Source organism: Acomys russatus, chromosome 32 (assembly GCF_903995435.1).
Source record: "Acomys russatus chromosome 32, mAcoRus1.1, whole genome shotgun sequence".
Lineage (NCBI taxonomy): Eukaryota > Metazoa > Chordata > Mammalia > Rodentia > Muridae > Acomys > Acomys russatus.
Window position 1 is genome coordinate 33,274,175 of NC_067168.1, and position 16,246 is coordinate 33,290,420.

Here is a 16,246-nt window from a genome sequence, read left to right on the forward strand (position 1 = left end):
AGACAAGCTGTCTTTGTACTGACATCAACTGACAACCTACAGATTGAAGACCTGATGCCTGGCTTGAAGGGCATCACCCTGTGACACAATCTGCCAGAACATTCCATCCACACCTCCATCAGGTGTGGAGGAGCCAGCCTGACCAGAAGCACCTGGCTGCTACAAACCAAGCAGGGCACAGATGTGTGGAAGGCAAGTGACCTGGTCTTCTTTGCATGGTCACTGCTCCCCCATAGTGCTGTTGGCAAAGCTCAGCTGAGACATCAGCGACTTAACAGCACTGCTACACGCCCTCCCCTCTGTCTTCTTGTGAAATACACAGAAGAAAACAGAGAAGGGCCACACCATTTGTATTTCTCATTAACAGACAAACACGCATGCCCAAGGTTGAACCTGAGTCAAAAGAGTAGAAATATTGATTCAATTTTTTGTAAGATGTATTTCATTTTATTATTATGTATACAGTATTCTGCCTGCATGCACACCTGCAGGCCAGAAGAGGGCCTTATATCAGATCTCATTATAGATGGTTGTGAGCCACCATGTGGTTACTGGGAATTGAACTCATGACCTCTGAAGAACAGTCAGTGCTTTTAACTGCTGAGCCATCTCTCCAGTACTCTCAATTTTCTTTTCTTTTCTTTTCTTTTTCGAGACAGGGTTTCTCTGTGTATCCCTGGCTGTCCTGGACTCACTTTGTAGACCAGGCTGGTCTTGAACTCACAGTGATCCACCTGCCTCTGCCTCCTGAGTGCTGGGATTAAAGGCATATGCCACCACACCCAACCAGTACTCAATTTTCTTTTCTTTCTTTTTGGTTTTTCCAGACAGGATTCCTCTGTGTAGCCTTGATTATCCTGGACTCGCTTTGTATACCAGGCTGACCTCAAACTCACAGCGATCTGCCTGCCTCTGCCTCTCAAGTGCTGGGATTAAAGGTGGTGTGCACCGTCACTGCCTGGCTCAATTTTCTTTTTTAATTTATATTTATTTATTTATTTATTTATTTATTTTGTTTTTTCGAGACAGGGTTTCTCTGTGTAGCCCTGGCTGTCCTGGACTACTTTGTAGACCAGGCTGGCCTTGAACTCACAGTGATCCACCTGCCTCTGCCTCCTGAGGACCATGGGATAGATGTGAGGACATCCTACTGGGACTCTAGGTAAGAGAAATATAGAAGATGGGAAAATAGAAGGACCCAGAGGATCCTAGAAACCTAAAAGAAGAACATCATGAAGAGTGGATCAGGGCCCAAGGGGGTCTGCTCAAACTATTGCACTAACCAAGGACAATACAATAGTAAACATCAAAGTCCTACATTGATCTACCCAATGGACAGGGCATTCTCCACAGGTAGGTAGAGAGCAGGGACTGATTCTGACATGAACTCTGGTGCCCCATATTTGACCACCTCCCCTTGGTGGAGAGGCCTGATGGCACTCAAAGAAAGAATAAGCAGGTTTCCAAGATGAGACTTGATAGCCTATGACCATATAGTGGGGGAGGAGGCCCCCCCTTGGTCATAGACCTAGGGGAGGGGAATAGTGTGAAAGTGGGAGGAAGGAACGGGAGGATACAAGTGATGGGATAACAATTGAGTTGCAATCTGAATAAGTTAATTAAATTTTAAAAAAAGATGTGGATTCAGTCCATTCCCTGAAACTTAGAAGAATTTATGTTTCCAAAAAGAGATATATTTTAGACATATTAGCATTACCTCTGTTTGTAATCTGTACTAAAACACATATTGTATGGACTCACACCTTTGCGTCATAGTAGAGGCTTGGAAAACAATTTTGAGTTAAAACTATAAACACTCAACCTAGCGTGGTGGTGCACGCCTTTAGTCTCAGCACTTGGGAGGCAGAGGCAGGTGGATCTCTGTGAGTTTGAGGTCAGCCTGGTCTACAAAGTGAGTCCAGGACAGCCAAAGCTACACAGAAAAATACTGTTTTGAAAAACAAAAACAAACACAAACAAAAAGGTATCTGTGAATCAGTGGGAGTGGGACTTTGGAAATCAGGTGCGCCAGTTTTGGGCCATTGAATGAAGCCAAGCTGTTGTAATAAAATCTGACTTTATAAAGGGAGAAAGAGAGAGAGCACTTAGCTTAGCACAGCCTGGCTGCAGAAAGACATGTCAGCTGGCTGCAGGAGCCAGTGCCACATGGAGGACACAAAGCAGGCTGAAGAGCTGAACAGACAAATGATTCAGACATACCTCAGGAGGGTCAGATCAGCAGCTTGGTTGGAGGAGCTGTTGAGGCAGGTGCAGGTGTGTGTGTTGTGTGCACTAGATAAGAGATTTGGGATCCAGGCTGGGCAGTGGTGGCAAACGCCTTTAATTCCAGTCCTCGGGAATCAGAGGCAGGTGGATCGCCATGACTTCGAGGCCAGCCTGGTCTACAAAGTGGTTCCAGAACAGGCAAGGCTACATAGAGAAACCCTGTCTTGAAAAATCAAACCAAAGCCGGGTGTGGTAGTGCACACCTTTAATCCCAGCACTTGGGAGGCAGAGGCAGTTGAATCCCTGAAAATTTGAGGCCAGCCTGGTCTACAAAGCTAGTCCAGGACAGTCAAGGCTACACAGAGGAAACTCTGTCTTGAAAAACCAAATCAAAACAAACCAAAACATCAACAACAAAAAAACCTGTCTGAAACACAACATTTCTATGTATCTATTTTGTTTTTGTTTTTTCCAGACAGGATCTCTCTGTGTAGCCTTGGCTGCCCTGGACTCACTTTGTAGACCAGGCTGGTCTTGAACTCACAGTGATCCGCCTGCCTCTGCCTCCCAAGTGCTGGGATTAAAGGTGGGAGGTGTTGGTGCCACCACTGCCTGCCTGGACTGCTGCACTCTTTTTTTTTTTTTTTAATATTTTTAATTTAAATTTATGTGTGTTGGTGTGAGAATGTCAGATCTTGGAGTTACAGACAGGGGTGAGCTGCCATGTGGTTGCTGGGAATTGAACCCCGGTCCTTTGGAAGAGCAGGCAGTGCTCTTAACCGCTGAGCCACCTTTCCAGCCTGACTGCTGCACTTTTTTTTTTTCTTCGAGACAGGGTTTCTCTGTGTAGCCTTGCCCATCCTGGACTCACTTTGTAGACCAGGCTGGCCTTGAACTCACAGCGATGCGCCTGCCTCTGCTTCCTGAGTGCTGCGATTAAAGGCGTTCCTCACCACGCCCGGCCCGACTGCTGCACTCTTAAGGCAATTGCACAATCTGTGTAAGGCTGGCTGGACCTCTCCAGACTTTACCTACATGCTTGCAATGACCTTGGCTGCAACATCTCATTCTTGGTAGAATTTTTGTCTGCTCCAGATGAGAGCAGCCAGGTCAGTCTCAATAGCCTGAACGTTTGCTTTAGGGTTGGGTCCAATCAGCATGTATTGCAGGGGAGATTTGGGTTCCTCAAACCACCCATATGCCTATGGGGATTGTGTTTCAGTCAACAGACTGGGGATTTGTTATACAAAGACAAAGCCACATAGCCCCTGGGGCTTCTGGGTGAGCCGAGCACACCAATGTAATTATAGTAAAACCGGAACTCCTCTGGGTATGGTGGAATACATCTATAACCCTAGCACTGAAGATGCTAAGGCAAGAGGATTGAAATTTCAAGGATAGTTCTGGTTACATAGTGTGAGAAATATCAAACAGAAGCCGTAGTATTTTCAAATACTATAACACTTGTGTTTTGGACAAGGAAGTACAATCTTTTTTTTTTTTTTTTTTTTCCGAGACAGGGTTTCTCTGTGTAGCCTTGGCTGTCCTGGACTCGCATTGTAGACCAGGCTGGCCTCGAACTCACAGGGATCCACCTGCCTCTGCATCCCGAGTGCTGGGATTAAAGGCGTGCGCCACCACGCCCGGCTCTATTGCAGGAATTTGATGGTCTGGCACAGTGATTTTTTTCTCCATTTGCTGTGGTGGGCCAAGTCTTTTCAGATTAGATAATCGAATAAAATTGTGAGGTTGGGTTCCAGCCAATGGGAGAAAAGGCACAGGCACCACCTGAAAGAACACAAAACTAAGGTACTTCCTGCTCTTCCTTCTTCCCTTTGTTTGGTCCATACAGGGTCTTTCTATATAATCCAGGCTAGCCTAGAATTCATGATGCCCCTGCCTCCGCATCCGGACTTCTGAGATTACACTTTTAGACCACTGTGTCTGGCTCCATCCTATTCTGTATAAAACAACCCACCCCATTCAGGGGTGAGGTGGGGGAAAGCATGATAGAGCAAATATGTCCTTATTTCAATCACTGATTAATTAAGGGTAAATAAAGGAGACAATGGATTATGTCATATTCCAGCCATAACACTGTGCTTGGGATGGCATAAAATGGGTAGGTACCTATCGCCTTTCAGACGTCTGAGCTGACAGGACGGAACACTGGTCCTGACAGATCAGGGGTTGTTCCCAGAGGCCTGGCTTGCAACAGTACCTATTAAGCCCTGTAGCTGAACTAGTCACAAAGACTCTTGATGCTTCAGCATACTGAGAGAAAGGGCTGATTCTCTGGATATCCCTCCAATAGTAGCAGCTGAGAGGAAACATGAGTCAGAGAGAGAGAGAGAGAGCAATAAAACAAAAACCCAGCAAGGCGCAATAGCACATACCAGTAGTCCTAGCTACTTGGCAGGCTGAGATAGGATTGCTTGAGCCCAAGAATTCTAGGCCAGCGTAGGCAGCAAAATCACTGTGTGTCTATCTGTGTGGTCTGTCTGTCTGTTTCTGTCTTTCTCCTTTGGAAAAAAAGGTCTATAGCAGAAGTTTTAGTGTCTTTAAAAACTCTGTATGTTGCCCCAGGCACAATTACACACGCCTGTAATCCTAGCACCAGTGGCAGAGGCTGGGGGAATCTGCTAGTTTGAGGCCAGCCTGGTCTACAAAGAGAGTCCAGGCCAGCCAGGGCTACACAAAGAAACGCTGTCTCAAAAAACAAACAAACAAAACAAAACCTCAGTTATGATGTGTAAACATGTTTTTGTTTTAATCCTAGGTGTGGGGTATGGGGCTGATTCAGATTGTCCACAGCAGTAAACTATTTGCCTCTGGCAGGCTCTGAGAGGGGCTCTTTAACAGCAGCAGATAGTTTTTTTTTGTTGTTGTTGTTTTTGTTTTTTTTCGAGACAGGGAGACAGAGTTTCTCTGTGTAGCCTTGGCTGTCCTAGACTCACTTTGTAGACCAAGCTGGCCTCGAACTCACAGCGATCCACCTGCCTCTGCCTCCCGAGTGAGGGGATTAAAGGCGTGCGCCACCACATCTGGCTATACTTGCTTTTGATTCATATCCTATGTCCAGCTGATTCCTCTTGGTGCTTCCCACAGTTCTCCTAGTGGCTCTGTCCTCTCCTTCCTCCTCTTCCTCCTCCCACCCTCACTGGATCAGGATGACCTACCCTATTCTTTGTTATTGCTCAGCATTGATTAGTTTTGTTTTTTGTTTTTGGCAACACAGAGAACAAATGGTGAAATGTTCACACAAACTTGAGACAAGAGATAATGAGAATGAACATCACAATGCACCCCAGAGAATTCAACACTTGAATGAACAAGGGTAAACTTGACACAATTCTTTTCTGCTTTGCTAAGGGATTTTCTGGGTTGTTTGTTTCCTCTTCCTTGCTGTCATCTCTTCTTCTTCTTCCTCCTCCTCCTCCTCCTTTGCTTTTTTAGTTTGTTTTTCATTGGTTTGGTTTTAGTTTGGTTTTTGAGACAGGGTTTCTCTGTGTAACCTGGGTTGTTCTGGAGCTCACTCTGTAGACCAGGCTGGCCTTGAACTCACAGAGGTCTGCTTCTACCCTCCCAAGTGCTGAGAGTAAATGTGTGCGCCACCACCACCCAGCTTGTTCATTTTTTTTTTTCGTTCAGGCTACACAGTGTGTTTGAGTTCAACTTGTGTTCATGAGTACTTCCCTCATTTTGTTTTTAACTTTTAAAAATTGATGAACTTGCATAAAGGCAACAGTATTATCTAAAGTTCAAGCAGGGCGTGGTGGTGGTGCCCACTTTTAATCCCAGTACTCAGGAGGCATAGGCAGGTGGATCACTGTGAGTTCGAGGCCAGCCTGGTCTACAGTGACTACAGGACAGCCAAGGCTAACATAGAGAAACCTGTCTCCAAAAACAAAAACAAAAAGTATCTCATGTTCAGTGTACATTGGGGTTTACTTTTTTTATTTACTCAGTATGAATTTTGACCATGTTATGAACATTTTAGTTTGTGAAACATTGTATTATGTAATCCAAAGTGAGACCAGGACAGCGAGGGCTACACAGAGAAATCCTGTCTCAAAAAAAAAAAAAAAAAAGTCCAGTTAGTTCCTGATTGTCCTGGTCCTTGGCCTTGTGTGGAGGGAGTCAGCTTTGTGACTTCACAAAAATCTCTTGTGACAAGTCTGAAGCAGTGAATCAAGACCCTGGCAGCAGGAGCTCCCCTCAGGAACATCATGTGACTTTTGATAAGATACACGCACTACCTATTAGGGAATGAAGAAGAGCTATCCCCACGGTAAGAACCCAGGATGCTCTCTGCACCCAGCAATGTCTCTCCTTGATAGCTTTGGCTTCCAGGCCTGGATGGGCACTCTAGGCTGTATTGGGCAGTATCTCAGAGACCCAGGTTCAGTGAATCTAGACTTACACAGAGGCAGGAAGTAGTTACTCTGCGTGATGGTGGTCGTCTCTGAATGGGGAGAAGCAGGAAGGGTGAGATCAGGTGAGACCAGACTCTTCTCTGTTGATTTTGAATTATTGGTATTATCAGTATGCCCAGCTAACAATCAATCTAGACACAGACACCTGTTTTTTTTTTTTTTTCTGAGACAGGGTTTCTCTGTGTAACTTTGGCTGTCCTAGACTCTGTAGACCAGGCTGGCTTCGAACTCACAGCTATCCACCTGCCTCTGCCTCCCAAGTGCTGGGATTAAAGGCGGGCGTCACCACTGCTCAGCATGACACCTGTTTTATTTTAAAGTAGTCTTAGTTAAAAAAAAAAAAAAAGTAGCCTTAGTTAACCTGGAGAGGGCAGATATCAATCTCCTAAATTACTTCCCATGGTGGGGCAGGTATGGGATCCCTGCCTCAATCCCATGCCATCTGCTTCTAATTTTTGTTTCAAGCTACCTCCCATCCATAATCCCACGTACTTGCTAATTTTGTTTTGTTTTTTGAGACAGGGTCTCTCTGGGTAGTCTTGGCTGTCCTAGACTCGCTTGGGAAACCAGGCTGGCCTCGAACTCAACAGCAATCCGCCTGCTTCTGCCTCCCGAGTGCTGGGATTAAAGGCGTGCGCCACCACCACGCCTGGCTCATTCTACAGAAATCTTGTAGCTATAAGCATATTTGTCAACAGTCCAAAGTCTTTTGGGATCTTGAAGGCAAGGCTAGTATATCTGTTTGCTGTCAACTCGACCACTGTTTCCTCTTAAAGGAACCTGAGGCTAAAGAAGCTGGGATGATTGCTTCTAGCCTTTTCTGTACACCCTCTCCCAAACCTGCACCTGGAGCATGGCCCCTGGGAGGGGCAAGACTCCAGTCCTCAGAGGCATGATTTGATAACTTCACTGGTGGATGGAAGTAGGGGTGAGTGGGCATGGAGGAGGACCTGGAAGGACATATTATCTCTGGCCACACCCTTTGGCCTCTTGTTTGATTACATTACCCTTCTGCCAGGGAAGCAAGTGTGCTTTAGGTAAAGATTCCAAATACAGACAGCAACCCAACAGGAAGTCAGGATGGATGCGCTGGTTGGTGGGAAAAGTGAACATGTCTGTTTCACATCCAGGAGACTCCTTGGCTTTTATTGTCCCTTCAGCTTTGATTAGATGTGTGGCTTTCAATGGCGAGAAAGCCCAGAGAAGGTCTTCTTTCTTCTGCTCTCGGCCTCCATGGCTTTCAGTTCTCTGCTAGGACAAAGGGTGGAGAAACAGGCCAAGAAGTGGCTATTCTACCTTGATAGGCATGGTCCTGTATCCCAAGAACTCTGGGGGTGGAGAAAGAGGATCAGGAGTTCAAGGTCATCCAACACACACACACACACACACACACACACACACACACACACAAGCTAAAGGCCAGTTTGGGTGGCTATGTGAGATCCTGTTTCAAAATCCACTTACCCCTCAAAAGAAAGTGGCTATTCTACTACTGTCCAGGGCTGCTGAAATGTGCTGTAGGACTTTTGTGATATGGAGCTCATTTCTCATTTAAAGGTAGAAAGTTTACACTCCTCCAAAGTCATCAAAGGAGCGAAGTAACCAACCAGAGCTAAGGTTGTGGGAATTAGGGATCTGGTACTTAATGTGTAACAGGTTAAGCACTTTATGTTTAACCCACATGGCAGTCCTGGAAAGGAGAAAGCAACATTTTTCTTTTTTTTTCTTTTTGGTTTTTTGAGACAGGGTTTCTCTGTGTAGCCTTGGTTGTCCTGGACTCCCTTTGTAGACCAGGCTGGCCTTGAACTCACAGTGATCTGCCTGCCTCTGCCTCCCGAGTGCTGGGATTAAAGGCATGTGCCACCACGCGGCCACCATATTTTTCTTTCTTTAACTTAAAAAAAAAAATTTAGCCGGGCGTGGTGGCACATGCCTTTAATTCCAGCACTTGGGAGGCAGAGGCAGGCGGATCGCTGTGGGTTCGAGGCCAGCCTGGTCTACAAAGGGAGTCCAGGACAGTCAAGACTACACAGAGAGACCCTGTCTCGAAAAACCAAAAAAAAAAAAAAAAAAAAAAAAAATTTATAGGGCCGGGCATGGTGGCACACACCTTTAATTCCAGCTCTCAAGAGGCAGAGGCAGGTGGATCCCTGTGAGTTCAAGGCCAGTTTGGTCTCAAAACGAGTCTAGGACAGCCAGGGCTACTCAGAGAAACCCTGTCTCGAAAACCCAAAAAAGAAAAAAAATTATGTATACAGTTTTCTGCCTGCATGTGTGCTGCTTACATGCCAGAAGAGGACACCAGATCTCATTACAGATGGTTGTGAACCATCATGTGGTTGCTGGGAATTGAACTCAGGACCTTTGAAAGAGCAGGCAGTGCTCTTAACCTCTGAGCCATCTTTCCATCCCTGAGGAAGCCATATTTTCAACCAGAAACGTTGACGCTCAAGAGAAATGAAGTAACTTAAAGCCCCAGGGCTGGCAAAAGGAAACAGCAGTGTTTTAGCTTTTCTATTGTGATAAAACACCCTGACAAAAAGTAACAGGGAGAAAAGGGTTTATTTTATCTAACAGCATATAGATCCATCACTGAGGGAAGCCAGGGTAGGAAATCAGGGCAGGAATTTCCATGTAATAAGAATATGACCAGAGGAGCCGGGCGTGGTGGCGCACGCCTTTAATCCCAGCACTCAGGAGGCAGAGGCAGGCAGATCGCTGTGAGTTCGAGGCCAGCCTGGTCTACAAAGTGAGTCCAGGATGGGCAAGGCTACACAGAGAAACCCTGTCTCGGAAAAAGAAAAAAAAAAAAAAAAAGAATATGACCAGAGGCCATGGAGAAATATTGCTTTCGGGCTTGCTCTCCCATGGCTTGTGTACAGCACCCAGGATCAGCAGCCCAGGGGGTATTGAAGACATAAGGACAAATCATAGAGGCTTTGCTTGACAAAGTTCTAGAGACCTCAGACTGTCCCACATGATCTCTAGACATCCTGAACAGCTGCTGAGGCTTTGCTTGACAAAGATCTCCAGCTGATCACCACTACCCTTAAATATTATGTATGCTCCTGGTGTAAATTTGTCTAAAAACTATTTTGAAATCTGCTTTTTCTCCTAAAATTGTCTTTTTCTCTTTATTTCTCAGCCCTAATGAAATTCACCCTGGAAAACCTTTTACCACAGAGAATGTTGAGAGAAGGCATCCGGCCAAAGGCTTGAGACAATGATAGAGTCTTGTCTTAGCGGAAGAAACCGAAAGTTAGGACCTTGACATAACAGTCCCTGGCTAGATACTGTTAGGTGGAGAAAGGTTTCTTTAGAATCTGCTTTGAGAACAATAGAAGGTGGGCTTGGACCATCATGTTTTATAGATATTTTACATTAGAGGACCCCTTGGAAGTTAACCTAGGCTTACATAGCATACCTGTTGGTTTGGAACTGGGAGTAAGTCATGTTTTTTCTTTATCAGAGGATATTTATCTCAAGCCATGTTGCTATGGCAATTATGTAAACACAATGGCGTTAGCCTGGGGAAATTTATGATTAAACTTTCTTGAGTATTGTTTAAGAAATAATAATCAAGCCCAGCATCATAGCCACACCTCTGATCCCAGCACTCGGGAGGCAGAGGCAGGTGGATTGCTGTGAGTTCGAGGCCAGCTTGGTCTACAAAGTGAGTCCAAGACAGCCAAGGCTAACACAGAGAAACCCTGTCTCAAACACACACACACACACACACACACACACACACACACACACACACACACACAAAAAAAAAAAAAAAAAAAAAGAAAGAAAGAAAGAAAGAAAGAAAGAAAGAAATAATCAGGTCATGTTGACTATTGTTTGGGAATTGATTTTTGCTGCTTGTATTTCCTTCTTAGACTGTTCTCTTGCTTTATTCATTTTTGAAGGTCCCATTGATTGTAAAAAAAAAAAATTGAGAAAATCATGATGTAATCTGTAATGAAAGAAATTGAACTTCACTTTAAATAAAGTACTGGGGTTGGCCCAAGAGTAAGCAAACAACACAGAGAGACAGAAAACTAAAGTTCTCTTGGGTTTTAAGACTTTTCAGTTTGTATCACAATTTATGCTTGTGTCTAGTATTTCTTTTTTCCTGGGGATGGGCTCTTCAATCTCTCCTCAATAGCTAGTTCCTATAGCTAATTGTTCACCAATGATAGGTTTCCCCTAACTAGCTGTGCACCAGCTGCTCAATTCTCCCTACTGCAGATCCACCCAGACTTTCTCTTCTCTCCTTTCACTGGTTCCTGGAGCTGGTCGGTGGGAAGGGGTAGCACCACCCACAATGGGCTGGACCTTCCAATATCAATCAATAATTAAGAAAATGCACTTCAGCCAGATGGTGGTGGCACATACCTTTAATCCCAGTACTCAGGAGGCAGAGGCAGACAGATTTCTGAGTTCGAGGCCAGCGTGGTCTACAAAGCAAGTTCAGGACAGCCAAAGCTACACATAGAAACCCTGTTTTGAAAAAACAAACAAACAAAACAAACAAACAGGGCTGGAGAGATGGCTTACAGTTTAAGAGCACTGCCTCCTCCTCTAGAGGTCCTGAGTTCAATTCCCAGATACCACATTGTGGCTCACAAGCATCTATGTGATCTAATGCCCTCTTCCAGTATGCAGTACTGTATACATAATAAATAAATTTATGTAAATAAATAAATACATTAAAAACAAACAAACAAGGCACTTCTCACTCGCATTATTGGAGGCATTTTCTCAATTGAAAGTCCCTCTTCCCAATGACTAGCTGTGTAATTAACCAGCAACAAGGAGTATTAGGACTGGTCTGTCTGCCTCCAAAGCTGCATGGAACCATCTACTTCTCCAAATTCTACTAGAGTAAAACAAATGGTTTATCCCTGACCTTCAGTGATACAGTTAGAGTCAGGGGGATGTGAGCCTGGCTATTGATCATCAAGTTTTAGATAATGGAACCCAGACTCCTAGAATGGTCTAATCTTCTGGTTTTTTTTTTTTGTTTTTTCGAGACAGGGTTTCTCTGTGTAGCCTTGGCCATCCTGGACTCACTTTGTAGACCAGGCTGGCCTCGAACTCACAGAGATCCACCTGCCTCTGCCTCCCGAGTGCTGGGATTAAAGGCGTGCGCCACCACGCCCAGCTAATCTTCTGGTTTTTTGTTTGTTTTCTGTTTTTGTTTTTTTGAGACAGGGTTTCTCTGTGTAGCCTTGGCTCTCCTGGACTCGCTTTGTAGACCACGCTGGCCTCGAACTCACAGGGATCCACCTGCTTCTGCCTCCCAAGTGCTGGGATTAAAGGGGTGCGACATCACCACCTGGCTGTTTTTTTGTTTTGTTTTGTTTTGTTTTTTGTGATGGAATCTTGCTATCTAATCCACCCAGCCTGCTGTATGTAGTCCAGGATGGCTTTGTACTTAACATTCTTATACTTTGTTGTTTTCTGAGACAGAGTTTTTGTGTGTAGCCTCTGTTTTTATAAAAAATGAAAATCCCAAACATTTGCTTTTACCAATAAAGACTGAGGAGCCAGATGCTGGGGTGGTGAAACCCTGCGAGCTCAAAAAGGCAGAGAAAACACCCACCTGACCTTCCTACTCAGCTCACATCCCAGCAGAAAAACCAAAAAGCACAATACCCAATGTCAAAAGCTTGCTAGTTTAGCTGACAGCCCAGGAGGAAAAGACAAAAACCTAAAGGCCAAAGAGCTTGCTAGCTCAAAGCCCAAAAGCTCCTCCTCCTTATCCACGCTGTTTGAAATGCCCTTCAACTCAAAGTCTCCTACTCTTTAATCCCTGTCAGCTGGTTTCTTGCTCTGCTTCTTGACCTAAGGTTAACTTTATCAATCTTGTGGACAGAAAGCTCTTGGATTAAAGGTGTGTGCTAGGGCTGTCTGAGCTACACCATAATCACCTGTTTACCACAAACAGAACACTCTTGGAATTGTGTGTGCTAGGGCTGAACCACACCATAATCTTTACCTGTTAATCACCACAAACAGAACTTTCTTGGGTTAAAGGTGTGAGTTAGGCATGCACCACACCAAACAAAAGACAAGTTTTTACAGTTTACAATCTTGGGGTTCATAATGGGATCGAGTATCCTGCAATAAGTCTCTATTTCTCTCTGTAGACCAGACTGACCTGGAACTCACAGAGATTCACCTGTTTTTGCCTCTGGAGTGCTGGGATTAAAGGTATGTGCTATCACTGAAGCTTGAGATGGGGGCCTTACCTTATAGGCAAGGCTTGTCTTTAACTTTCTTTTTTCTTTTTGGTTTTTCGAGACAGGGTTTCTCTGTGTAGCCTTGGCCATCCTGGACTCACTTTGTAGACCAGGCTGGCCTTGAACTCACAACGATCCGCCTGCCTCTGCCTCCCGAGTGCTGGAATTAAAGGTTTGCGCCACCATGCCCGGCCTTTTTTTTCTTTTTTTGTTTTTTGAAACAGGGTTTCACTGTCTTGCACTCACTTTGTAGACCAGGCTGGCCTCAAACTCACAGCCATGTGCCTGCCTCTGCCTCCCAAGTGCTGGGATTAAAGGCGTGCGCCACCACTGCCCAGCCAGCATTTATCTCTTGTTCCTCTTGCCTAATCCTTAGTGCTCAGACTGTTGGCAGCTGCTGCCATGCTCGCTCTACTTTGTTTCTCATCACTTTTCAGATTACATGATGACGATGATGATGATTTGGTTTTTGGAGACAGGATTTCTCTGTGTAGGCTTTGCTGTCCTGGACTCCCTTTGTAGACCAGGCTGTCTTCGAACTCACAGCAATCCACCTGCCTCTGCCTCCTATTTGCTAGGATTAAAGGCGTGCGCCACTATGCCCAACTACTTCTCAGATTAAAATGAGGCTCCAGAAAAAGCAGAAATGGGAATCTTTGAGAGTCTGTCCTTGAGCAGTGCTTCTGATGCAGGGCTGTCAGATGAAATAATAGGATGGTCAGCTGAATTTGAATTTCAAGAAAACTAATTTTTTTCCTATTATTGTCCTCAATATTTATTTAGGTCTCTCTTCCCTGTCTTGGGCCTAGGAATGTGGGAGCTGGGTAGATAGATATGGAGATCACTGTCTTATTTCCCTCTGGCCTCTATGGATGGTGTTGAACCCATCAGATAAGGTAGGGATTAAGCCATCATCTTTGTAGAGCCTCAGTTTATTTCACTGTGAAACAAAGTGGGGGACATAGATATTTGGGCAGGAGAGCCCATTCTGCACGCACTTTGCGGGGGGCGGGGGGATAGGGTAGTGTTTCTCTTACTTATTTTCTGGAGGATTGTTGGAGCTTATTGGGCAGGCCCAACTAGTGAATGACTGAGATTTCCTTATTGCCCAGGCTAGGATGCCAGATTCTGGTAGCACTGATACTGTTCTCAGCAGCTTCTGTGACACTGGTAGTTTAGTTTTGTTTAGTTAACAGTACTCCTCCTCTTCTAGCCTTGTTCAGTTCTAGAAGCAAGCAAGTGGTATTGGGCGACACCAGGGTAGAAACGCCTGGTTGGGTGAACCTAGAGAGGCGGCGCTGGAGAAAAGGAGTTATAGGAGGTGGAGCATAAGGCCCAGAGGACTGGTTACTGTGGATTTTCCTATAAATAATGGGCACACTTGTGTCAGAGATAGGTAGATTATGTCTAAGACTATAGCCCTTGGGCTGGAGAGATGGCTCAGAGGTTAAGAGCACTGGCTGCTCTTCTGAAGGCCCTGAGTTCAATTCCCAGCAACCACATGGTGGCTCACAACCATCTATAATGAGATCTGGCACCCTCTTCTGGCCTGCAGGTGTACATGCAGGCAGAGCACTGTATACATAAGTAAATCTTTAAAAAAAAAAAAAAGGACTATAACTCTTGATCTTGGGGGTGGAGCTAGGGCTCCTCTTGTCCTTCCTGAATTGGAGGGTGATGGGGTGTTTTGTTTTGTTTTGTTTGAGACAAGGCCTCATGTGTCTTAGGTTTGCCTCAAAGTTTCTATGTTCGACGAGGAGGATCTTGACCTTCTGACCCCTATCTCTCCACACAAGTACTGGGGTTGAAGGCTCCATTGCCATCGCCAGCTTAGGGTGGAGATGGTGGTGGTGATGATGATGATGATAATGATTTTAGTGTCTGAGACATAGCTTCTTTGTGAGTAGCCCTGGATGTCCTGGAATTCATTCTGTAGATGATGCTGGCCTCGAACTCACAGAGAGCCCACTGCCTCTGCCTCCTGAGTGATGGGCTTAAAGGTGTGTGCCACCTCTGCCTCGCATGGTGGAGATTCTTGAAGGGGTTGGTCCTAGACAGGCCCTGTATTTGTGTTCTTCTACTACAATGTCCCGGATTTAGCTTACCCCAGTGCCCTCTTTGATGCCCCTTTGGACCACCACCAGCCTAGGACCCCCACCTCGCCTATACTGGGTTCCCAAAGTGGAGTGTTGCCATCTGGTGACAGAATGAGGCAGTGCTCCCACTTTGATGAACTATACTTTGTGTAATCTATTTTTTTGTTTTTGTTTTTATAGACAGTGTTTCTCTGTGTAACAGTCCTGGCTGTCCTGGAACTCACTTTGTAGACCAGGCTAGCCTCCAACTCAGAAAGTCGCCTGCCTCTGCCTCCCACATGCTGGAATTAAAGGCGTGCATTACCACTGCCCGGATGAACTGGACTTTGTGTTTTCACAAAGGCTCTTTTAGAGCTGACCACAGGCAGAGGGAAGGTATCCAAAGGACTAGGGACGATACCTACAGGACCCATCCCTCTACAGTTTGGGTTCACAGCCCAGGGAGGCATGGCAGGAAAGCTGCTTGAAATAGTATTGTAAGTATTGTGGACTCCATCTCTCTCTCTTTCTCAAGATGAAAATCTAGCTGGGTATAGTGGCACACATGTGTAGTCCCAGTACTTGGGAAGCAGAGGCAGGCGGATCGCTGTGAGTTCGAGGCCAGCCTGGTCTACAAAGTGAGTCCAGGACAGCCAAGGCTACACAGGGAGACCGTGTCTTGAAAAAAAAAAAAAAAAAAGGAAAGAAAGCAGAAAAAAATGTTTAAACATCTTCTGTGTACGAGTGTTTTGCTTGCATGAATGTTGAGCACCATATGCATGCATAATGCCCAGAGGCCAGAAGAGAGCATCTGATCCTCTGGAAGCAAAGTTACAGACAGTTGTAAACTGCCATGTGGGGGATAGGAATCAAATCTGGTCCTCTGGAAGAAGGACATGTCCCTTTACATGCTGAGTGCTCTCCAGTCCCAAAATACATCATCATCATCATTATTATTATTATTTTTTTTTTAAACAGTGTTGTTCCATTATGTAGCTCTGGCTATACTGGAACTCAATGGCTAGACCAGGATGACCTCCAACTCAGAGCTCCACCTGCCTCTGCCTTACAGTTGCTGGGATTAAAGGCCTGTGATAGCATGTCCACTAGCACTCCATTTGATTCAACCTTACTAATTCTGATTTCTCCTCCATAAAGTTAGCTAGTCTTTCAGGGCAGGGTGGAGCACGCCTTTCTTTTTTTTTTTTTTTCCTTAAGCCACCACGCCTGGCTATTTCGTTTTTCCCAGACAGGGTCTCACTATATATTTCTGGCT